Genomic DNA, 27,316 nt, shown 5'->3' with positions numbered 1-27,316 from the left:
ACATAAGAAAACAGGATTATTGATAATGACCACTGGTAACAGTACCACAAAGCACTTATATTCACAAAAGCCCTGGCACCTCTGCTACACATCCTTCAAGATGTCAATAATATGTTTAGTATATTCCACATAGCACTGTGACTTCCAGGTATGTCAGTGGTAGAGCACTGGGTGCCATTGGCATGCATAACAGTTGGCACTGCAGTTATCTGAACATGGCCCTGTCAAAGGTAGCACTGTACCTAGGGCAGTACAAGACGACCGCCAGGAGAACATGCTGGCCAGATCCAGACAGTATTAACCACACATACACATAGCTCATTGACCCCTGCATATTGAGGACAGGGAATATATTTTTATGTGTATTGGTACAGCCCTGCCAATGTGTCTTATGCTGCTATTTCCATGCATACATATATCTTACTGCATTTGTGTGGGTATTTGGGGGGCACACCTGTCAACTGTACACATTTGCACAGACTGTGCTGATATTTGGTTTACATTTTGGTTCCATTTGCCATACTATAGTGCCCTGTCTTGGGAAGTGGAGGCATATCAGTACAGAGGCTAGGTCAGATTGTACTGGCATACATTTGAGTTTCAGACGTCTTACCCTTCATAGCCTTACTGGAACTGTGGGTCCTGCTGTGCTACGACTTTGTGAGTCTGTAAGGAGTTAATTCAAAATTGCCGCCATTTGTGTGCCTTTATCAGACATTTCTCTGTGGTTTTCTACAGCTGACTTGCTGTGTGGGTATGAGGGGTGGTTATGGGACCCCCACCCTAACATCCATGCCTGTGACCTATGACATTTCCCAGTTAATTGTCCCCACACGTATACTGCAGAGGGATTTGCCACCTTGGGTACTACTGCATAGTGTGTGGAGGCCAGTTTTGGCCAGACATTTCCTGGTGTCCCACATAGCTGTCAGTTGTGTGCTACTATCCCAGTAGGCTACCCCATTCCCTTGTATGCATGCAGCATTACCATAGATATGCTAGCAGAACATACTATTACATTCCTTTATTGTTAAGAAGACTGACTTACCTTGTGCTTGCATCAATTGTGAGGACGGTGCTTGAGGGCCGCCTATGTTGGATGCACACAGTACACTGCCTATACATGGTAAGCTACAGGTAATGTGAAGTGTGTGTCATCCATTTTACTGTGTGTGCAAGTCAGAGAGAGGTGTCAGTCCCTGGGGTCCCTACAGTCTCAGTGTGTGTGCTATGAGTTGTCTCTTTGCTGAGGTGTGAGCATACTGGACATGCCTCCATCTGCTTATGGGGTCAGGCTCAGGGGTCTCATCCTATGAGACCCCCTGCGCCTGTGGGGACCTTGGCAATGGTGGTGGGCTGTGTGGCCCTTCCCATGCTGTTCCTGCTGCAGCTATTTCCACAGGATCATATTGTGTAGCATGGCACATACTATGAACATATGCGTACATGTGGCTGGAGAGTACTGCAAGGCTCCACCAGATATGTCAAGGCAACAGACCCATGACTTGAGCATCCCAAACACACACTCTCTAATGATCCTGGTTTGTACCTGTGCCTCATTATGGCATTCTTGTGTGGGTGGGTGTGTGCATTTCTGATGAGTGTCATCATCCACAGCTTCAGTGCATAGCTGGCATCCCCCATCAATGGCCATATAGGATGCCCCCACTGGCAAATTCCTGATACAGCTCTGACAAATGCCAGATGTGGGAGTCATGATAGCTTCAAGGCCTGCCAGCACACACATTCATGATAATGTCATGGGCATTGCACATGACCTGTCAGTTAATGGAGGGGAAACCTTTTCGGTTTATGTAGACCCCACCCTGTTTACTGGGTGGTGCTTTGATGTGGATGTGCGTGCAGTCTATGGCACCTAGTACCTCTGGGTATTGTGCTACATGGTGGAGGAGACACATATTTCTGGTCCTCTCCTCACAGGAGTTGGGGAAGTAAATGTGCTCACCGACATGTGTCAGCATGGTGTCCAAGAAGTGGTGGAGTACCCTGGATGCAGATGTCTGTGAGTTCCACATGATGTCCACAGTAGGTCTTTGGAATGTACCTGTAGCTAGAATTGTTAAGGCTACACATACCTTGGTAGCCACTGGGATGGGTTCCCCTCTGTTGGTTCTAGCTCTGAGCTGAGGCCAGCACAGCTCAGTGATTTGCTGAAGTATGTCTCTGTCCACCCTGTAGCACTAATCTTCAGATCATGTAGCCTCTGGTAGGTTACCCTGGGTCTGAACACTCTTCTCCTCCTTCTTAGTCTGTGTCAGTTGTCAGCATTATCCTCCTATCTGCCATCAGCCTCTAGCGAATACTGATGGATCAAAGCAATGGCAGTCCCTAACATTTTCCAAGTTAAAATTCCCCTGCATGTATACACCACTGGTGCAGAGTTTGTGGGAAAAACCAGACTGTAAGGTGTTTCCGTACTTTATGCTGTTGTGCTGCTGATGCTGCCTGTATGATTGGCTGACTATGATACATTCCAGCTGCCACCTATATAACTCATGGTTTTGCTTTGGCCACTGTGAGTGTGAGAGGCATTGCTGGTAATTTGTGCATGATTGCCTTTATTCTGCTGTTATCCATTTTGTAATTAATTTTTACATGCATCTCCTCCCATTTACAGCTATGCGGCCACCTGCCAGCTGTATTATATTTGCATGGCCCATTCTGAGTTGCAAGACTCCCACAGTAGTGATTTCTACATCATTTCACTTTTATTTTGTGCTTTTTCCCTTTTTTGTTGCCCTGTTGCTGTATTACTGAGTGCTTTCATTGACCCAGTGTGGGTTGCAGACTGCCATACTGCTGATTTGTACAGCGTTTCCCTTGTTCTGCTACTTCCTTTACCTTTTCCTATATCCTTCCTCTTTGTGCCCCTAGGTAGTGTAAACAGCATGAATTGTCTCTCCTTTACAAGTGAACACACTCCTCAGTTCATGGAATAAGAGTAAACAGCCTCAAACATGCCCCCTCACTTAGCTGTGCTTAGCTAACCTGACACCAGCCAACAGAGCTCCAGTGTGCTTACAGCAAGCATGACATACCCCCTTTTCATGTTACTTGCTCCACCTGCCTACATGATCATGTTAAAGCACTTACTGGTTAGGTGCAGTCTGACACAGAAAAATACCTGAGGAAGTTGTGATTCAGTATAAGTCCCCTCATTAACATACCCCACTGCCTTAAGCCCTAGTTATTGCACTAATCACGAGCCTTACCCATTAGCAACCACTGTTCCCTGCCAATGTTTACTTTCTGCATGCCATTGACTATAATGGCAAAATGCAGAAAGTTGTAATAATGAGGGCCCCCTCCAGATTCTACATATTCTTCCCCCTCCCACTAGCGCACCACTTCCCCTGCACTCAATGGCCGAGTTCGGCTAACAAAAATAAAAGATTTTTTTTTTTTTACATGGTTTTGCATGCCAATAGCCATATATTTGGCCATTGGCATGCATAACCTAATTAGTGCATGCTTTCTGGAGTGCTGACGTGCTTCTGTTATGTAATTTGCAGAAATGTATTCGGTTAGTAACCGAATACATTTCTGTAACTTACGCTGTTACAGCATGGAGACATGCCGCCTTGCTGGATCACTAATCCAGCTCATTTGCATGGTTTTCACCAGCAAATGAGCTGATTAGCATAGTGCAGGGCCACTCAGCACATCAAAACAGCATGTACCTTGATCACGAAGCAGTCATTTTCTGTGCAGGAGTGGCTACAGTGTTCCTGCATGGAAAATACTTCTTCGTGAATCCTGAGGTTGGTGTACATGGCTTTGTGTATGAAGTGTAAGTCTTATATGTTGGTAAAATGAATCAGAAGTTCAAAAATCGTATTAGCAACCATCTATCTGGAATAAAGATAAAAGTAATAACTAATGACTTGTACAAACACATATTAGAAACTGATGCATCTCATAATTTTAGACTTTTTATACAGGAGGTAGTTTATGAGTCTCTGCAGAGGGGGGTGACAACTAATATCACTGAAAGATGTGGGAACAAGTGGACTTTGTAGTTTAAAGCATTTCACCCACCGGGGTTAAATGGTTACTTTTCCCTGAAACCTGTATTAATGTATTCATGCATGAATAAACCTATATTCTTTATGTTTCGTGGAATTGGTGTAAGTTTCTTTACTACATCTGGACTGCTTTTTGTTGCTGCACCATCCTCTGACAGGTTATTCTGTTGTTGTTTGTACATTACTACAGTTTCACACAGTATCCCATAGCTCTTCTGACATAACTTGGTGATCAGTGAACAAAATATATCTATAAAAATGAAGAAATATACTTGTCCTCAAGAAGCACTGTTTTGAACTTCAGACATATAATTTTCAGTGTGCACATGGCTCAGTTTTACCCTTCTGGAATACTTGTGCTGAAAGAAGGAAAACCATCCGAAAAGTAGAAGGTACACAATTTCTCTTGAGTCTGTGAATAATTTATTGAGTCCTTGAGCAGGATGATGATAGAAAGGTAGGTGCACATTTCAAATGGTACTTTTCTGTTTTGGCATCTGCTTAGTGCTTTATAGTCATATTTCATCTTGTCTCTTCATACTGAGAACTTATGCCCTTGGATCTGTGCAGCCTAGTTATTCAGTGGTCCTCTTGCCTTTGTCCTTTCAAACCCCCATCCACACGGTCATGTAATGAGGTATTTCACTAAATGTTTTGGGGGAGACAGCCTGTTCTGAAACTCTTGAATTGTTATCCAGTACAGTCCAGACAAGCCAATCATATTTGATTTGGCATATCTTCCAGTGAATGACACAGTTTATATGTGAGCATATAGAATCAGTTCAGTCTTGCAGCTTCAGCCCATGTGTCAAAATGGTCCAATAAAGCAATTATATAAGTCTACACTAAAAAATTAAAAGCACTACACCCTCACAAACTCCCATTGAGTACCTTGTTGCCCATTGGCCCTTTTTTTCAATTATAAAGGAATTCCCAATACTATTCTAGCATGTCCAAAGGTCAGTTGTCAATCTCCTCTCCGGTCCAGCTGGTGAATCTGGGAATCTTGAGGCAATGTTACAACTGCCTCATGTACACAGACAACCCTCTCCTCCTCCCAACAAATTCCAACACATGTGAGAGATGCAACCATATAGCCAAACTGGAGGCTAAGCTCTCTCAACACAGTACTGGCATAATCAGTCAGGAGGAGAAGGAAACCACACTCACTACATTTCCAGTCAAACATAGACCTACCATGACAGCAAACCAAACACATAAACACACAAAAATATACTCGGAGGCTCTAAATAAAAATCTGCCTAAGCAGCAGAGACGTCCAAAGCAGACACCCAAGCAACCGCTACCCCAAAACAAAACACGTGCAACACATAGCTCACAAAGCCAGTGTACCAAACAGTCACAGCCCTTAAGGCTAAACAACACACCTGATACACTTGTAATAGGTGACTCTATCGTCAGGCACACTGACGTCCCGCTCACCAGGCTGAACAAGGAGAAGGTCACGGTGAGCAGCCTGTCGGGCACTATGATCCGCCACATAACACAAGCACTCAGGTCCCTCCAAGGCAAGTACAAATATGACTCAGTCATTGTCCATGCTGGTGTGAATGACCTGAGACGTACCTCCCTGGACTACATGAAAAGAGACATAGAGGAGCTCTCTGAGCATGTAGTCCAGGCCGGTATGACCCTGACCTTGAGTAGCATCTTACCCTCACCAAGAATGATGCCACAATATGAAGACAAGATGATCAATTTCAACAATTGGCTAAAGTATTGGTGTCATTCAAAGGGGATCCAATGCCTGTCAGCCTGGGATGACATGCTCGACAAGCCACGATGCTTCGCTAGGGACGGCTTGCACCTGTCACCCCTGGGCTTTCGGATATTGGCAAAGGCTCTTGCTACCCCCATAGTGCCTTTTTTAGGCAAGGTTCAAAAGACAAACCCACCTCCATAGGTATCACAAGGGATAAGAAACTGAGAGTGATGCTACTCAATGCCAGAAGTCTAAACCTCAAGATGCATGCACTCGAAACTCTCCTTAGCATGGAGAACATTGATATCTGTGCAGTAACAGAAACTTGGTTCAAGGCTCCTGAGAACACCCTAGCACTACCAGGTTATAACTCATACCATGCTTTTCGGCCCCAAAACTTGGACTGAACCACAAAAGGAGGGGGGTATCAATATTCATCAAAGATACCCACACCTCCAGGTTGGTGGCACAGCACGAAGCATCAGAGACTATCCATGTGCAACTAACAGTGAGTAAAACTGCCTTCCAGTTTATAGCCTGCTACAGACCACCCTCCCAAACCCAGAAACCCCACTCAGCCTTCCTGAGAACACTGGAAAATATGAAGGTCTCTCCAAACACCATTATATTGGGAGACTACAACTACCCAAACATAGACTGGGAGCATTACTCTAGCTCCAACACCCTAGCCCAAAGGTTCCTAGAATTTATAAACTCAAATGCTATGGAACAACTTGTTATCACTCCCACAAGAGGGGAAAACATACTAGACCTGATCATCACCAACATGGGGACTCTATGCTCCAGACCAGAAGTGTATCCCTCACTGTTAAGATCAGATGGTAAACTAATCTCACTGGATATTCACATCCCGACCCCACCCCCTGCCCAGAAAACCACAGTGAAAAACTTTTCGAAAGCAAATTTCACACTCCTCAAAACCGAGGTGGAATCCTTCAAAGCCCCCGGGCCTGTGGAAAATACGGCCCAGACCGCAGAATCCTTTATAAACACATTCTATGAACACCTTCAGGAATGCATGGATCATGCAATCCCAAATAAAACAAAGACCCAATCCTCCAAAGGCAGACGTCCTGTCTGGTGGACCCCAACCATAAACAAACTATACAATAGAAGGAGGAACCTACTACATGATAGAGCAAAATCCCAAAAAGGGAAGGCATCTCTGATCAGTATTAGGAAAAAACTATGGGCACTCATAAAATCGTCTAAGGCCAACTTCGAGAGAAAAATTGCACAGGACACTAAGGATAATCACAAGGCTTTCTTTAGTTATTTTAGGAACTGGGTGGGAATTCCCAGATATGCTCAGAATTAGTCCAAAATGACAAAAAATTCACCAAACCCACAGACATTGCCAAGATCCTAGCTGACAGGTTCAGTGCAAACCCCCCCCCCCCACCAAAAGGGCAAATATCTATCCCAGCAGAGTGCTGCCCCCCCTGACATCTCAGATGCTCAGGTAAGAGCTGCCCTCTCCAAAGCAAAAAACACAGCATCAATGGGACCAGACGGTGTCCCGGGCTGCGTCCTACATGAATTCCAAGAAGAGCTAAACCCAAACATAAAACTACTGTTCAATCTCAGCCTTACTACAGGATATATACCCAAAGAGTGGCGTACAGCAACAGTGGTCCCTCTCCACAAAGGTGGTGCCTCAACAGATCCTGGAAACTATTGCCCCATAAGCCTGACTAGCTTGGTCTGCAAAGCTATGGAAAGCATCATCATGGACCTCATAAATAAAGATATTGGGGACCTACAGACACTGGATCCTACCCAGTTTGGCTTTGTTAAGGGCAGATCCTGCCTCTTAAACCTGGTCGATTTCTTTGATACAGTCACCAAGGCCATTGACGAGGGGAAGGTGGTCTACACAGCCTACCTGGACCTCACAAAAGCCTTCAATACAATATCCCACTCGGGCATTATAGATAAGCTCACCAGCTTAAATATAAACCCCTATGTCACTAGATGGGTTGCAAACTGGCTCAAGGACAAAACCCACATGGTTAGAATTGCTGGAGCCATGTCAGACTCCAAACCATTTACAAATGTCGTCCCACAAGGCTCAGTCCTGCGACCTCTCTTGTTCAGTATATATTTCTCGGAGGTACAGGCCAACACGGAAGGACTGTGGCTGACCAAGTTCGCAGATGACTGAAAACTGGGCGCCATAATCGACTCTCCAGCCGACACAAGCATCCTCCAAAAGGGCCTCATAGAAACAGACAACTGGTGCCAGAGCTATGGCCTCAAGCTAAACGCCAAAAAGTGTATAGTCATCCCCTTTGGCAAAAACAAAGTGCCCACAAATTACCACATAGGTGGTAATCCATTAAGTATGGAAGAAGTAATTAGGGACCTGGGGACCCAAGTTGATAGCAATCTCTCATTTGACAACCACGTGGCCAAACTGGTTAGAAAAACATTTTATATAGCCCACCTAATCATGAAGGGATTCACATCTAGATCAGGGGAGGTCATCGTGTCTCTTTACTCATCCCTCATCAGGCCCATAATTGAGTCCAATGCCCCTTTTGGGATGTACCTTACCAGACACCTGCAGCAACTGGAAAGACCCCAAAAGTACCTCGCCAAGTGGATCAAAGGGCTCAAACAGATGCCATATGCTGCCCGGTTAAAGAAACTCCAGCTCTACTCAGTGGCATACCGCCTGCTCAGAGGCGATCTGTGCCTGACGTATAAAGCCATGTCCAACCCGGAATTAATGGACATGCTGCACCTCAGAAAATCCAAATCCCATCGAGCTACGCGCTCGAGAGACTTGAACCTCAGCACTGAAATAAATAGGACATGCTGGAGGGACAGATTCATAACCCAGAGGCTCCCTTCACTCTGGAATAAAATCCCAGTCCAGGTTAGGCAGAGTCCCTCATTGACTCTCTTCAAGAGGAATCTTGATGAGTGGATGGAAGATCGTAGGTTTACCCCGGGTATCACTTCTGTGTCACTGTTAGACAGAGGCACAGTATACTAACCTCGAAAAAGGGCATAGCAAAATTAATTTAAAATGGATGGCGAAACCCAAACACACTCTGGCTAGGCTTATAAATGCCCTAGGGCAGATAGCCTAGTATGAACCTATGAACCTATGAACCTATGAATATGAAGTTTTTATAATCTGTGTGTACTATTTAACTTCCTACTATCATTTATTTGCTGAGTCCAAACTATGCTGCTACTAGGAAAAGCATATATTTGAAAGTTAAGGGGATTGGTTCACACAGCAGTGAACAATTAAATAAATATTTCTATGCTAATCATCACCTCAAGATCCTTACATGTACATGCTCACAAAGAGCTGGATTACTGTTTATGCAATCTTCACTTTACATCCTTCTTAATGTTTGTGGCCATATTTAACTAATTTTCATGCCCAAAAGTATTAATTTTATATCATTCTAGTTTGGGGCCAGCTTACAGGTATTATCTGCTGGTCTGTAAGTGATTGCTGTAATACCACAATATGGAAGCCTAGTGTGAAGGCCTTATAAAAGAATTTTAACACATTTTATGGTGTGCCATTTCTTGAAAATACATTTGCTGTTGAATCATAACTGTTTAATTGAAGCTGCTATTGATATGTGCTTGTCTATAAGCTTAGGCTTGGATGTTGGCATAACAGTTAAGGTGTTTACCTCCTGAACATAAGGTCCACAGTTTGGTTTTTGCCTCTGAGGGAAATTAGCTAGAAATGTAATGCATCAGAAGAGTAGTTAACTTAACACTTACCCATAAATATTTCTGCCGATATTAATTTTGTTCTAAAGTTAATGTATTTATGGCCTTTGGCCATATTACCAGCTCAGTTCATGTGAACAAATCCTCTCTTTTGTCATCTCCTAAGTAGACTGTTGCAATATGACTCCAACATCTTGCATTAACTTTGTAAAGGTTTGTAATTGTCTGAATGTGTAAAAAACAAAAAGTGAACCGTAGAGGAAACCAAAGCTGCAAAATGCCTGTAACCAGTCACTGTCTATGCAGGATGTCCACACCAAGAAAAACAAGCTCGCAAATAATCCAAGGAGTTTATTAAAGCGCTTTTCGTTTACCTCTTAGGTAAACTTCTTCAGAAAACATTATTACACCATTAAACCAACTTTAAATAATGTGACATCATAATGAGTTTAGAATGAAACCAATTAACAAGTTAATTGAAAGTGAAATATTAAAGATATACTGACTCAAAGCTTTTATGTTGTTTGATGCAAGTATTAGTTATTACGTTGGTAGTGGTCGTTTGATAGTATTACTGTGCATATTTTATGTTTACGAAGTCGTAACACGTTTGACAATATAAAAGTGATTACTAGGCCATTGTGGTGCTATTCCATTTCTTAATATTTCTGTTTTTTAGAACATCTGAGAAGATTATTTATTTCTTCTACTCTGAAGTTGGTATGCAAACGTATTCGTTTTGTATTTACACCACCCATATACTCTTCTACTAACAGATCTGTAGAAGTCTTGATGACGAAAGCGCTTATCTCTCTGTGTGGATTTAAATAAATTCTTTTGGATTATTGGTGGACTTGTTATTGGCGTTCAGCAACCTGTTTGGTTATTTTGTGGATTTTTGTTGCTGGTGGCTTGTTTCCTTTGTAATACTACATTGTCCCCAAATACCGTGTACAACACAATCAATATACCAACATGGACAGAGGGACAAGATTCTATGGTGAATCACTTGATAGAATAGAAAATCATTATTCAATTCAAAAATGGACCATCCATAATTCATTATATAGACATTCAACCAGCAAGTATGGACAATATAACCAAGTGCTTACCTCCAATATCCTAACCAAATAGAGAACACTTATTATTAATAAATTCAAACCACAAATACCAGCAGTATGGCAGCATGCTCAACAGAAAATCCAGCCAAACAGCAGCATTATATCACTCTCTAAACGGTAAATGAATGCCTCCAAGAATGTCATAGCCACTGCTCACTCTGCAAAAGCTAGCTGGAAGGAAGGGAGGGAAAAGCTGATCTTCCTTTTTATTCAGAAATGGAGACTCCTTCTTTCAGCCTATAGGCTGCCTAAAATTCAGTTTGTTCTGCCCTTCCTTCCTCACCAAACTTGCTAAAATTAGCCATCAGCTATTAGTGCCTTGAGCTACTTAGTCCCAAAAACTACAAGAACAGCCTAGTCAAGCTAGAGTCTTCACTGTGTGATACCTTAAACCTCCTATAATTGAGGCCCAGAGATATATGCAAATGTAAGGACATGAACTGTTTCAGCTGTATGGCTTCTGAATACCCATGACTTTATTCTTTGATTGAGCTACTAAGTCTTTCAAAAACAATGATAGATGCATGTTAAATAGATCAAACCCAAAGTCAGTAAGATATGTATCATCACGTCTATTCAACACTGGATCACTGTCCTCAAAATCCCAGTGTTCTATCACGAAGAAACCTAATGGAGATCCTATCCTGGCTATCCTGTTATTAATAAAACTCCTTGCAGCTTCAACAGTCTTGAAACGGTGGCTCTCCAACACAATATTGGGATAATAGAAGACCAAACTGATGCTACTCAGAAACTTCTGTTTAATCAACATCAGGTTCATAATAATCTAGGAAAGAGGTCTCTGCTTGGGTCACTTAAAATAGTTGCCCCATGAACGTCATCTCCAAAAATGGTCCAACATTTTTTTTACCTGAGATGTCTATCTCCCAAAATACTTTATAACATCAACTGACTTTCCTTTGATTGCTAAATCAGATGGCCTACCTATCCTAAATGAATGAGTTGAATAACTTTCCTCATCAATGCCTAGGCTCCTCAAAGCTCTCATAACCATGTATCCTACCTCCCTCCTCTTTAAAAACAAAATCCATTGGATTCATTTTTGCTAATTTCTTCCTTTTTAAAACCCAAGGCACTGGACACAGTAGGATCTCTATATTTCTATGTAAGAATAATTGCTGCCCTCTACTAATCTACTCTAATTTGGATCTGTGTAACCAAACCAGTGAAATGCATGCATGTTTCCATTTTAGACTGCCCAACAACTCACTCTCCCAAGAACTCCACACATGCAAGAAGACATGACCATAAAATGTATCTGTCATAACTGCTCATTATATTGTCAAAACCCTTCAGCAATGGTCTAACAAGTATTACCCAAAGGAATCTTAACAACCCTTGACAGACCCAATACTTTTCCACATGCTTTCAACATCATTAACATATACTGATATTTAGTAAAATCCCTGGCAACTAAATATCTGGTTGTAGCACTTAACTCTGCCAAATGAACCTTAATGACCATCACTACTTCAGCCAAACCCATGTGAAAATGAGACACTTACTCAATAACTGCTCTTTCCATTTTCTCTCAAGCTGTGGTGCAAATGAGACTCGATTATCAGAATGGCAAATGGCTTTCCTAGTGCTCAGATCCTTTTGCCCAACTATGGTAGCTACCCAAAAGAACATGAGATGCAAAAAGATGATATCTTTTTTTCCAGTCCTATGGCAATTCCATTGGCCACAGTTGAGCAGACAAAGTGCCTTTGAAAAATGCCACCATGCACAGCCCTTCTGCTGTATCTGTGTAAGTATCTCCTTAGAAGACACCTAGTCCTCTTGCCAAGAGGAAACTCTGTTAAAGTTTTGGAAGAAGTCGATCTAAATGGACATGTCCTCTTTGAACAACTAAGACAACCTCATCTCAATAATGTTTATACCTATGCCCCCCCTCCAATAAATTAGCTAGTGGCCCATTGAAGGCACTCCCCAGGCCTACTGTATGACACTCAAAATTTAGTAACCCTAGTACCTCCTAACGTTGTTAACACTAACCATCTCTTTCTTTAATTCGGATGCATTTTTTTCCACCTGCTTAACTAACTTCTCCTTCAGAAAGCTAAATAAGTCTAACTCGGTATCTACTTCCACAATGGCACTTTTTGCTTGCTCTCTGCTAGCAGTACTCCCACTTCGAGACACAGCTGCAAACAATATGAACACCCTCCTCAACTGCATCTTTTCCTTTGCTCATTAACACAAAATCATCTAAGTACTCTAATACCCATTGGCCAAACACCAGTGTCTCCCTTAGTTAATGCAACACTGTTCTAAATCCCTTAACCATACACTAGCCACGTGGCTTTGTCAAAATAAATCTTCCTCAGTCGATGCATACCCAAACAGGGCCATTCCTTTTAATGAATGTATGCAAATGGAAGGTCAACTTTATGTCAACTTTTGCCAGCCATGTGTCTGCAAAGCCATGACTCGCACACACTGTTTCATTCAATGAAACATACTGTACCTTCACCTCCCACTTATCAATATAATCGTTGTCTAGACTGCCCTCTGGAAAAGTAGGGAAAATGAATAAGGCAGAATTCACCTGGCCTCTTTTTCAGAACCAAATTCATTGGGGATATCCTAAAAGAATCAAAAAGGGGACTCAAATGGTTCAAAACCCTACCTGCCTATATTTCTTTATCCAACAATGCCTAAACCACTCTGTCTCTATCTTTGACTGAATTTAAACTTTAGATTAACACACACTTTCATGCAACTCCTTCCCCTCGATTTAATAATAAAGTCCTATAGGAGATCTGTGCCACCTCTTTGTATGAAGAATGCTACACGAACCATGTCAAAAGGTGTAATCTAATGGGATTATGAAGGAGCTGCCAGATCCCTCCCTAAAAGGTGTCAATCCCCTACATCCATGCCTGTTGACCCTACCCTTCCCAACTACATTCCATAGCCCTTTGGATCTGTTAGTATCTGGCACAGGAGAGCTGTCACCCTCTTTTAGTCAGCATCACACTGCACTGTGAGGACCACTGCATCAGGAACACACATTATCCAACCTGTGCTCGGGCCAAATTCACTTACCTGTACTGAAGGCCCAATATGACCTGCTCTTGTTTCACCACCTCCTCAGTTGTGTTCCTACACTGCACTCCTACCATATCCAACATTGTTTCCAGCCAAGTACAACCAGGTATATACCCCATCTCAGCATCATAGTTAATGATTTTTATTTCCAAAATCACTGGTCATACTGCAACCAGGCATTCACCACCTCACCCAGCTCAGCTTTCAGATCCTTGAATCCTAGGACCTCCACAATCTTCTGTATCCCATCAGCATTTCATAGATCAAAGAGATACACAAGCTCCAACTCCAGGTCTTTCCCTCCACAGTTAAAGGAATATGTGGTGTGATATAGGCATCTATATCCCAAAACAAAAAAAAAAACTGCACCCCTTGCATGCCCCACCCCAGTATTTCCTGTCTAGGTTCAACCAGTCCCAGATTAAGCTGTATATTTGACAGGAGGGAAAATTCCTGCATTCCCCAATAATCTTGCTTCACAAAGGTTTTTCCTGGGATCCTCAACCCTCAGTTCCAACTGGGAATCACTACCCTGTTTCAGGTCTGCCTTTCTTAGCAACTCCTTCAACCTAACCTTATCTCACCAATTAATATCCTGCACAAAACCTAACAGGTCATCTGGTAATTTGTGTGCCCCACTATCTCTAACAGTTTTTCCTGGCTTTGGCTCGGGCTCAGCAGCATGATATTTGCTCAGTTTTCATTCCTCCTACTCATCCTTCATCTTCTCCTGGGGTCTCCTTTGGTGGGTATTCACCAGATTCCCTTCTACTTCCTCCTTCCTCCTAATGGTACCTCCAGGATGACCTCCTCCAAAGGTTCAAGTTGTGTTCAACCATCCACCTGCTGGAAGAATTCTGCAGCTTGGGATATTTCACTGTCTTAGCTCTAATACACTTGCCATCCTGCAAGAAAACAGAAAACCATTAATTCCTTCTTATGCAGCCAGTTCCCCTTCACCCCTCCCATTTTATATAGTTATTACATGAAATTATTTTCTAGATATTTGTTTTATTATTTTATTATTTTGTGATCCCTCACAGTGACTGCCATGCCTCATTACCTGAGACTGGAGGTGGGGATGGAGGAGAGGTTGCAAAGTCAAAATGAGCCTTCCTGCCCTCAGACCACTGAGCAGGTCATCCCCTATCCGCCTACTCACTCTCAACCACCTCTTGTTGGATGGACACAACTGTCATAACTCCCAACTTTCCATCCTCAACATATAGCATTTTACCTCTGACTGTGTGGCACCAGTGACAAATATGGAGACAGTATGCTATGCCCGTGGTAACCACTTTCTGAGGGAACCCACAGCAAGGCTACCCTAACTTACATAGGCAAGGTAGCTTGAACAATATGAGTACACCTCCAAGGATACTTCATCATACAACATGTTATTCCATTATTTATTTTCTTTAATATGTCTGAAACTATGCCCTTTTCCAGTTCTGTGTAAACCATTTTTTATTAATTACCCTAACTCATACCTCTTAACCTCTAAGCACAAGAAACCTATGTCAAGTAAAATTATTCAGGGGACTAAAATAATCAGAGTGGCTAAGTTAATTAGTAGTAAACCATCAAAATCAAGGACAGATTTAAACATTGCTCTTATAAACTTAGAAAATTGCTAAAATAAAGGGTTTTGCATTAGCCTGCATTTTCTGAAGTATGTGAATTCTGAAACTCAAATGTATGTGACTTCCATCTTCCACAACTTGCCAGAGAATCACAGTTTTATGAGGAAGACCTCCATATGTGAGCCAAAGTCTAGACATTTTGTAAAAATTTAGACAGTTAAGAGGTATGCCCCTAAGTACCCTCATTTAACTCAGTATGACCATGCTGCTATAGGTCCACATAGCAGGTACTCTGCAGTCACCATGAAGATTTCCTTTCTTCAGCTAAGATTTTTTTTACATTGCCAACGTAAAGGACCACTATGAGGAAATGATGAAAACACATACTTTTTTTTTCTTGTCATGAATTACTGCATCTCCCAAAGCTGCCTGAAGCAAAATAAGTACTCATTCTGAATTTTATTTTTTTATCCTTGTCTGTCCTCATGGGGACAGACATCCTGATGAGATTTTTTTCCTTTGGAAAGCTAAATTTGTCCCATAATGCACTATGATTGCACTATTTCTGAGAACAGGTAGCCCTACCATTTCTTGTCAGACTAGATTTCCTTACACTTAGAAAGGAAGACATGAAAAAAACTGCAAAGTTTGAGAGTCTGCACATCATGTGTCCTTGACTAGTCTGCACTGAGTTTTACAAATTGTGTTCCTACTGCTGCACTACACATTCTCTGAAAGAACCTTGCAAAAGCGTCAACAAATTACTCAGATAAAAAAAGACTTTTTACAAAGAGCAGTTATGCAAGCTTCAGTTCCTGGCCAAGTTTCTCCTCCCATTTCCCCTACTTAAATGAGCTAGTCTGCTCCCTCACTTCTGTGTAGCATTTCCCAAGAATTATTTCTAAAAAAAAAAAAAAAAAAAAAAAAAAAAAACATCAATGCAGAATTTAGGCTAATCTATCCATTTCTTAAAATGTGCACAGTAAAATATTCAGTTTGAATTGCAATCATACCTCCCAACCGTATCGAATTACTAGTTTTTATTGAGTTTTGGGGTCTTTTCCCATTTTTCCCAGCTTTTATTTAAACATTTTTTTTCTGCATTTTTGAGCTGACATCATCACTTGCGAGATGATGTCAGCTTCGTCAACCTGTCGGAATTGAGCTCAAGGGCTCATTTCTGGCTGGCTGCTTGAATGGATCTGTGAGCAGGAAGCATCTGGCATCTGTGCAGAGCTTGTGCGACCAGGAAGGCTTCAGGAAGGGACTTGCGTTATCATCTGGTTCTTGCGTTATGGCTCTGGATACTCCTACTGCTGCAAAGCTTGGGCAAGCAGAGCGGAAAGGACTTGTGTTATGGGCTGCTTCACTTCAAGAAACAAACTGCTTCAGGTAGGAAATGATGACCGACTGCTGCTTCTGACCGACTGCTGCTTCTGAACGACTGGTGTGTGTGTGTGTGTGTGTGTGTGTGTGTGTGTGTGTGTGTGTGTGTGTGTGTGTGTGTATGTGAAGGAAAGCTTGGCAACTGGATTGGTAGTCACACATTCTCCCCAGGACTGTTCTGTGCTGTAGAAACAGTTTAATGTGTGTTTTTGCTAGGCACAAATGGCCTGAGGAGCAATTGACTGGTATTTACTTGTGAACCTATAAATCACTGATTAAGCCGAGTATAAGATGACCATTTTTTGAAGCCATGTTTTTCATCTGTGATTACTTCATTAGCACATATTATATTATAAAAGACATAGCCAGTCTAAGGTGACCTTGACTGAGAGAAATGTCATGATTTTAGAAGACCTTGCACATGAAAAATGTTTTCAAGTTTATTCACAAAACATTTATTTATAGAAATGTAGCTCACACTGGATCACATTCTCAAGATACAAATGTATAATCTTAACAGCTATATTTTAGCAAAACATTATGAGTGTATCTAAACTTTACTGCTTGAATCACCAAAATCACTAAGATTAGCCTTAGCATTACTTTCAATCACAAATCATTTATTTTTAAAAATGTAGATCAGACTGAACCACCTTCTCAAGACACAAATGGATCAGCTAGACTCCTACTTTCTGACGAACATCATACATGTGTCCAAAATCTAGCTCTTTTACTCTCCAAACTCATTAAGATTAAGCATACTATTCATTTCATCCCATATTCTATTCAAAACAATAGAAGGCTTTTCAACCTTACAAATATCTTGCAGAATGTCTCTCTTTTTTTTACCCATAGGGATTTATTCCTTTCCATAGTCAAGTGATACATGATCTGGTAAATTAAACTATATTTTATGATCATTTTATCTTTCTACTGTTGCTACTGCATATTTTTTATTTACTATTTGTAAACTAAGGACATACAGGCATGTTATCTTCTGTGGTTTGTTTGTAATTCAATTTCTATCAAGCCTTTTGAAATTGTACTGAAAACCTTTATTCATATTCAACATTCTGTATTGTTTTGGTGGTTGTAAGGGCAGAGGTCATTGTTTACCCAGTAATATGGCATCAATATAAACTATAATGAATATTTACAAGAAAATGTCAAGACCTGAAGTACTGCTGAAAAAAACAGGGAAGCTAAGAAAACTGGAAAGGTATCTCACTTAGGAACAACAAGAGCAAAAAAAAAATTTAACACATTATATAGAGGCAAAAGGCACAGAAAAAAAGTCTGATTTAAGGGTGAATGTGAGAATCCTAGGTGATCATGACCATATTTCATATAGTTATAGGCTGTTGCTAACGGATAGATTAATTAAGCTATTTTAATCCTGGCCTCTGTAATTCCACTTGTAAACACCTCTATATTGACTACCTATTCATAAAAGGTAGGTGGGCTAGCCCTGGGATAAATTAGTGGTTTCCAATACATTTGTCTAAGATAGATTTGAGGATAGTGTGAGACATGCATTAATTTGCAGAACTTAGGATTTTATTCCAGTTTCTATGTTTTTGTGAGATACCTGTAACACCAAATAATCCTATTTATGCTTCAGTATAGATTTAAGTCTCTTCACTGTGCATTTCTATTCCAACCAATTTTGTAGAAAGGTAGCAGATAAAAGGACTGGGTAGCTTACATCTTTATCTGATATATATATATATATATATATATATATATATATATATATATATATATATATATATATATATATAGTGTGTGCGGAAGTAGACTTTTATGATGGAAATGTTCTGAACTGGGCGGGCAGTTTTGTAATTATTGGTTCATCCATTTTGTTTCATTGCCTACTATTCATATACATTTAAAATGCATTCCAAGTCTAACAAATAAGCTGTATTATACAAGGAATATAATTTAATAAAGACAGGAAGGTGTATCAAAGAACACATGTATTTTTTAGTTTTTTTGTGCAAGTGGCCTATGATTTGAAAACAGTTCAAAGGTAATCTTTATCCAACACTGGCCAGATGCATTTTCTTTGGATGTAGTGTGGGTTTCAATGCTGTTTCAATGAATGTGAGTTTCAAGGGCAGAGACGTTTTAATGCCAAGTCTGTTTTCATTGTGAGACAATATTGCTTTGTTTAGCACATGTTTATTAGTGTTTGTGCATTGTGCTATAAAATGTAGAAATAAAATCCAAATAATCATTGTAGAAGTAAAGCAGTATGCACACATTAGTGTTTATGTTAAATGGAGCGAAATAGCCAGGTAATAATGGGACATTGGAATGGCTGCAGGGGGACACTGGTGCCATATTTTGGTTGTCTGTTCTTCAGTTTCCATTTGAAAGATGGTATCTCACAATTCCACTAGAGTGGGTGGGTTTACATAATTATGTATGCAAATTTTATGTTAATCAGTGTACAGATCTGTACCTATTTTTCATGGGCCTTGTCCAGATTTGTGATGTTTCCAGGTTGAGAGGTATGATTGCATTCTGGCTATTCACGTGGTTATCTTTGCATAGTTATTCTGTTATAGCATAACCTGAACTATGGTATTTAATGCCAATCTTTACATAACAATGAAACAGTTCTCAGTTTCTTCTTAACAATGACTTCCCAAGCCTGTAATGTGACCCAGTACTTTCTATTACTAATGCTACAAGCATACAACTAAGACACACTACATAAAGCAAATCTCTCATCCTCTCAACAACTGAATCATGAAGAAAGCTTCTGTATCAGATCATCATCATCATCATCCTCTTTCGGCTTTTCCCATTAGAGGTCGCCACAGTGGATCATCTCTTTCCATTTCTTCTTATCCTCTGCATCTTGCTCTGTCACACCAACCACCTGCATGTCCTCTCTCACCACGTCCATAAACCTTATCTTAGGCCTTCCTCTTTTCCTCTTACCTGGCAGCTCCATCCTTAGCATCTTTTTCCCAATATACCTATCATCCCTCCTCAGCAAATGTCCAAACCAACACAATCTCATCTCTCTTGCTTTGTCTCCAAACTGTCCAACATGAGCTGACCCTCTAATATACTGATTCCTAATGCTATCCATCCTAGTCACACCGAGTGCAAATCTTAACATCTCTAACTCTGCCACATCCAGCTCTGACTCCTGCCTTTTTGTCAATGCCACTGTCTCCAACCCATATAACATAGCTGATATTTTTTCAAAATAGCAATACTACTGATTTAGTGATCTCACAAAAATAAGACTACATGAATTAGCTTTCGTTTTCTAAAAAAAGAGATTTCTTTAATTGCAATGGATGTCATTATTTTTTCATGAAAATCCAACTCCTTTTTCAAAAAGCATTATGGATTGTAGTATGTCAGACTGAAAGTATAAGCCAAAGTTGGAGACACTTGTGAGGTACGCTGATAATTGCACTCAGTGTACTGACATTCATAGGGCAATGTATATGTCTCAATCAAGCAATGATGAAATTGCTAGGAACCATATTAAGCATAGTTTTACCCTAAATTTCCATTTCACAATGCATAACATTCACATCATACTTACAAAAGCACACCTTCATTCCCAACAAACACACCGCCATCCACACCCATGCAACATACCAGTCAACTTTGAGGCTTTTCCCACTTCTCTCCAAAACACTACTGTAATGGTTTTGGCAGAAGAAGATTGATGTATGTCAGCTCAGTATTCCCATCCCTAGCTACTGGATGTCACATGACCATAATGCAGTGGCCAGTTCTTTACAAAACACTGTTGCATGTTCCTGTGTGCAAATCAACTGTTTTTTTTCCAGAGCCATGATTGCAAACACAGTATAGTGACATGGTCATCTCCTGCTCAGCCATCTTTTTATCCACAGTTGCAAAATTATTGTCCATTAAACTTTTACATTCACTGTTGTTCTCTACACTCATCTCATAGCACCACTCATCCACACACACACAGACACACACACACACAGACACACACACACACACACACACACACACACACACACACACACACACACGCACACACACACACGCACACACACACACACACTCACACCACATATTGATGAAGTCTAGTGCTTTGTCCATCTCTCCAAAAAGCAATGCCGCAATATCTATTGGGGACAAAAGCCACTGACAATATACAGTCTCCCCTTCCTGTTGCAGGAAGCCTACTGGACTGACACAACTGTCCCATTAGTAGGGTAGCAAGCAGATGTCATTCTTCTCTTCTTCATTAAAACCAAAGGATAAAAATTGCACACAAACAAACCAGTTAGTAAAAACTAAAAGAAAAACCTAGTCAAGCTAGATTTTTCACTGTGTGATACCTTAAACCTCCTATAACAGAGACCCATGGGATATTTTATTTATTTATTTATTGACTGGGAAAGTCTACTGGGTCAGATACTCATTTTCAGTTGAGATCTGGGAAGAAAATTTCCAAAATACAGTTACAAAATTTTTATATAACAGTATATTCGAATAGTATAGATAATGTACAGATGTTAATTACAACATTGACGTAGGAATTAAAACCATTCATATCTAATTTGATTATCCTGAAATTATTCAGTTAGAAAGCTACATAAGTAAGCATTTTAATAAACTAGGCTATGCAGTTTAAATGGCTAGAAATAGGAAAATTGTTGAGATAAAGTAAAGTTAGAGATTAACTGATATAGAAGGAAGTTCTTAAAGGACATGTGAGAAGTTTGTAAAGAAATAACTTGTTTATGGTGGCTTAGGCATGTGATCATAGGAACAGATGTGATTATTAAGGCAGTGGCATTTTAGTACATATATGAATGCTTTTATAGAGTCTAGTTGAGTAATAAAGAGAGGTAGAGCATTCCATAGTTTGGCAGTGGTATAGGAATAAAGGCTTTGTCTAGCTCATTTGTTGGGTTTTGATATGCTTAAGAGATGTTTGTTAGAAAACCTAAGGTTCTGGGTTGGGGTATATGTTTGTAGCATAGTCTGAATTGAAGAGCAGTAGGCTGGGTAATGTAACAATTTATGGGTTAGAATAAGTTGGGTGTTATTTAGTGTAATGGGGGAATGCAAACCAGTTTAATTCTTTAGCAGCTAGGCAGCGATGTGTGCGATTTGGCATATTGGAGGCAAACTTTGCTAATTTGTAGTAGCATGATTGTAATTTATTCATGAGTGATGTGTGTATGTTAGTGAAGATGGGGCTACCATGTAGGAGGGAAGGAAGCAGTAGACCGTTATCCAATTTTATCTTGGTGGCCATATCCAAGTAAAATTTATACCTATAGAGCTTACCTAGCTTAAAATGATTTTTTTGTGTTATGAATAAGATTCTTAAAGGACAGTCTGTTATCAATTGTAATACCTAATAGTTTTGATATTTTCACTAGTTCAATTTCAGTATTGTTTTGTAAGAATATCTTAAAGTCTTGATTTAGAGGTTTGGATGAGAATAGTAAGAGCTTTGATTTTTTGGGATGTAGTAGAATTTGTGCCTCATTTAGCCAGAATTTGATAGATGTAAAGGCTTTTTGTGTTATGTTTAGGAGATCTGGGAAGTTGTTTGAAGAAGAGATTATAACAGATTCATAGGTTCATAGGTAGGTACTAGGCTATCTGCCCGAAGGCATTTATAAGCCTAGCCAGAATGTGTTGGCTTTTGCCACCCCGCTTTGATTACTTCCCTGTGCCTCTGTCCAGTAGATCCACTGAAGTGATCCCTGGGGTAAACTTTCTGTTTCCCATCAACTCGTCAAGGTTTCTCTTGAAGAGTGTTAGCGAGGCGCTCTGCCTAATGTAGATTGGAATCTTGTTCCAAGGCATGGGAAGTCTCTGGGACAAGAATCTATTCCTCCAGCACATCCTATTTCTTGTTGTGATGAGGTTTAGATCCCTAGAGCATGTGGCTCTGGAAAAAAAAGCAGTTGATTTGCAGACAGTAACATGCAACAGTGTTTTGTAAAGAACTGGCCACTGCATTATGGTCATGTGACATCCTGTATCTGTGTGTTTGTGTGTATAACTATTGCATATCTGGAGTAATAGAACTGTGGAGCAAAGCTGGACTGATAGTGACGTGTTAATGAATATGCTAAAAAACAGAGGCCCAAAAAGAGACCCTTGGGGGACTCCTGTGTTTTTGACCAGATATTTGGATTGTTTATTTTGCCATTTGACAAATTGTCTTCTATTGTTTAGATAGCTGGAAAACCAAGTTAGGGAGTGTGGGGAGCGATTGAAGAATTCAGGTTGTAGTAATAGTTTAGGGTGTGATACTGTATCAAAAGCCTCGGATAGGTCTAGTAATATGACTCCAGAGCTTTGTTCACAGTATTGGTAAATGAGAGTAAGGCTGTAGTTGTGCTGTGTACAGGGCAAAGGCAATGCTGGGTGGATGCAAGTAAGTTATTGTTGGAGAGATGATTTAGCAGTTAAGCATGTATGCACTTTTCTTGGATTTTAGATAGTGGTGAAAGTATTAGAGATGGGCTTGTAGTTATAAAGGGCACTGGTGTTACCACATTTATGTATGGCAAGTATAATGGAGTTTTTCCAAAGTTGTAGGACATATGATTTAGAGATAGGTTAATTAATAAGAATGCTGAGAAGGTATACTACAGCATCAGGTGTGAATTTTAGGTATTCTGCTGGGAGGCTATCGGCAGAGAGGGAAGCATAGTTTTAGTTTAGTTAGGAGTTTGTGCACTACAGAGTTGAGTACTACTTGTATGGTGAAAGTAGAAGTTGATGGAATATTATTGGAGTTTTCATTTGTGGTGGGGGAATATGAGTTTAGTTAAGATGAAAGTAATTAGAGTTGGTTTCAAGAATATTTGTGTTTTTATTAGTTTGTAGAGAGAATTCATTGACATGTTTTTAATGGCATCAGTAAAGTGAGAGTTAAATGCCTGGGAAATCTCTTGAGGGTCTTTGTCAGGAAATGGTGTAGGGTTATGCTAGGTTCCAGGATTAAGGAGAAAGAAAACAGATTTTCTGAACTTTTGGGGTTGTTACTTTGGGTAGCTAATTATGTGATGAAATAGTTTTTTTTATCATTAATGACTATCTTTTTGGCACTATTACGAAGTTGTTTATAGTTGAATTCCTTTTGTGGTGTTCTATTATTCCGCGATCCTTTCCAGACTCAGTCTTTAGAAAGAAGTAACTTTTGGTATGTTTTGTTAACCAAGAAGCATGGTTATGCCTTGTTCTTTTAGTATGTAGGGGGGCTATACTAATAAGAGTATTAAGAAAAACCTTGTTGAAGTAATTAACTGCATTATCCAGCAGTAGTATCTTTGTTGGTACCAGGTATGGACTTTTAGAGTATCTATAAGTAGCCTTTGGCTGAAATGGTCAAGATTTCTCGATGTTCTTTTGGAATGCGATTTGAGTATTTGAGTGTGGGCTCTATGGTTGAAGGCAGGTAGATGGTTGCTAAAGATATTTGGGAGGTTTCCGGCACTGGGATATTTCTGTGGGTCTGAGAAAAGTATCCAGTCCAAGGTTCACTCGGTTTGTTTATTTACTATACATGTGGGGTCTGTAATGAGTTGTGTATACTTGTTCATAGGTTCATAGGTTCAAGGGTAGATACTAGGCTATCGGCCCAAGGGCCTAAGTAAGCCTAGCCAGCAAGGTTCCCTAGCTTATGCCACCCAAGAAAGTTAATTTCCTGTGCCCCTGTCGAGCAGAGGCACAGAAGTGATCCCAGGGGTGTATTTCCTATTTCCCATCCACTCATCAAGATTTTTCTTGAAGAGTGCTAATGAGGAACTTTGCTTGACATAGATGGGTAGCTTGTTCCAGAGTATAGGAAGTCTCTAGGACAAGAATCTATCCCTCCAGCATGTCATGTTTATTGTGGTGACAGGGTTTAGGTCCCTAGAGCATGTATCCTGGAGGGATTGGGATTTTTTTAGGTGTAGCATGTCCAACAGCTCTGGGTTTATCATAGCTTTATGTGTTAGGCAGAGATCTCCTCAGAGTGATATGCTACAGAGTAAAGGTAGAGTTTTTTGAGACGGTCAGTGTATGGCATCTGTTTGAGGACAGTAATCCTCTTTGTGAGGTACTTCTGTGGCCTTTCCAGCTGCTGCAGATGTCTTGTGAGGTACATTCCAAAAGGGGCATTGTACTCTATAATGGGTCTAATGAGTGCCGAGTAGAGGGGAACAATGACCTTTTTTTCCTGGATGAGAAACCTTTTGTGATGAGGTGTGCCACATAGACGGATTTCCTAACAACTCTGGCAATGTGATTATCAAAGGAGAGACTACTGTCCACCTGGGTCCCAAGGTCTCTTATAATACATTTGGCATTAAGTAGACTGCCGTTTATGTGGTAGTTCATGGGTACAGAGTTTTTACCAAAGGGGATGACAATGCACTTTTTGGCATTGAGCTTGAGGCCATGCCTCTGACACCAGGCATCTGTCTCAGTGAGGCCCTTCTGTAGGATGGCCACATCATTTGGGGACTCGACTATGGCTCCTAGTTTGCAGTCATCTGTGAACTTCATTAGCCAGAGGCCTTCTGTGTTAGCCTGTACTTCAGAGAAGTAGATACCAAACAGGAGAGGTCCCAGGACTGACCCCTGTGGTACTCCACTTGTCACTGGTTTGAAGTCAGATTTGGAGTCTGCAACTTTTACAGTGTGGGTTCTGTCAGTGAGCCAGTTGGCAACCCATCTTGTGAAGTTTATGCTATTTGATGAAGAGTTGGAGATACAAATTTGCCAATTTATATTAGTATCACTAAGAATTATGGTTTCATTTGATATGTTATGGGTTGTCCAGGATAGAAGATATTCCAAAAGAAGGATATTTTGTTCTGGAGGAATATATAGTACAGCAATGCATAATTGTTTACTGCTGTTAATGTGTAGACTTGCCAGTAATAGTTCTATGTTTTCAAAGGTTGGAACAGGTTTAGGAAAGAGTGTAATAGTTAAGGACTCATGGTAGATTAATGCTATGCCCCACCTCTTTTGTGGAATCAATCATTTCTTAAGAATATTATATCCAGGTGGGATTATTCTTATTATTTCTGTGACTCCTACAAATATAAGGGGAGTAATGCGAATACCAGGCTAGGAATTCTGTAGTTTTGTTACAGATACTTTATACATTTATTGTGGTTATGCAAAGGTCTTGAGTAATGGAAGGTTGGTTATGGGATGGAGAATTAATTGGGACAAGTTTGGGATGAATATCTCCACATTGAATGAGTACTTGGAAATGATTTGTAAGGATGTTAAGATGCTGGGATAATGGGAGAGGCCCGAGAAGGTAATTTGAGTTAATTTCAGTTTGATATTAACTGGGGAGAATTTATCTTTGTTAGGTGAAAGATGGAGCAATTGAATAAAGAAGGTGAGATGTCTGAGAAACTGTTTGTACTAGCATGGGGTACTAAGGACACCGTGGGAGATTCTGGAGACCATGAATAGAATAAGGTACGGGAGGAGATAGACTGGGATAAAAAGTGAAAAGAGGCAGTAAGGGTGCTCGGAAGATACTGAATTTTATGGTGTAAGATATGTTAAGTATTGAGGGAGGTAAAGTAAAATAGAGGGGGGATAGGAAGTAGTATTTTATGTGGTGGTAATATTGAAGGGAGGGTCTAGTGAAATGGGAAGCTGAGGGTTGACGTAAGGTCAGAGTTATGGGAGGATATTAATAATAGTATCAGGGATATTGTTGGTTGATAGAGATGAGGGGAGGGGGTTTACAAGAAGTATAAATGCAATTGAAGAGTGGGTGTTTGGGAATGGGGTAGGGTAGGGCAGCAAAATGAGCCCAGAGTGAAGCAGAAGGCAAATAGCGTAGGTTGTGACAGCTTTCGAATAGATGGGAATAGCAAAAAAAACCATCTCCAACCTTGAAAACAGCAAGGTAAGTGAACTGGGGTCTACAATTTAACTAAAGTGGTGCAGCGGTTAATGTTGTTGCCTCACAGCAAGAGGTTCACCGGTTTGATTCTCGTCTGGGGTGCCTTCTGTGTGGAGTTTGCATGTTCTCCCTGTGCTCGCGTGAGTTTCCTCTGGGTACTCCGGTTTCCTCCCACATTCCAAAGACATGCATCTGGAGCATTTCTCCCCGGGCCTCCGCTGAAAACAGGCTCTCTGGAACCTAGTCGGACTTTCCTGGTCAACAAATGATAAATAAATAAATAAATAAAAAATAAAGAAAGAAATTGCTAGGAGGAAGAAAACAGAAACAGGAACAATACCAAACAAGAGAAAAGTGAAAACCAGATCCACTAAGCACTTGCACTATGAAAGACGTTTGAGTGGGAGAGAAGAGCTAAGTATTCCCAGAAGTATTTTAAAGGTGCACTTGCACTATGAAAGACGTTTGAGTGGGAAAGAAGAGCTAAGTATTCCCAGAAGTATTTTAAAGGTGTTCTAATGGGAGAGATTACTATCACTAAGGGTAGGAGCAGGACAGAGTGAAATGTTGGAGGTGACCGAGGTTCCATAGCAGTGTGCTCCCAAACAGCTTAGCAGGTGGTCAACAATTATTTAGCAGTTAAACTTTACATACATTAGTGTGTTTCTTGGAAGTTCTATGTCCTTATGCTGGGCCTCCGCTGAAAACAGGCTCTCTGGAACCTAGTCGGACTTTCCTGGTCAACAAATGAT

The sequence above is a fragment of the Protopterus annectens genome, chromosome 1.part2 (assembly GCF_019279795.1).
Source record: "Protopterus annectens isolate FY-2018-M chromosome 1.part2, PAN1.0, whole genome shotgun sequence".
Classification (NCBI taxonomy): domain Eukaryota; kingdom Metazoa; phylum Chordata; order Ceratodontiformes; family Protopteridae; genus Protopterus; species Protopterus annectens.
The sequence above is the reverse complement of the archived record's forward strand: the minus strand, read 5'-3'. Positions refer to the sequence as shown.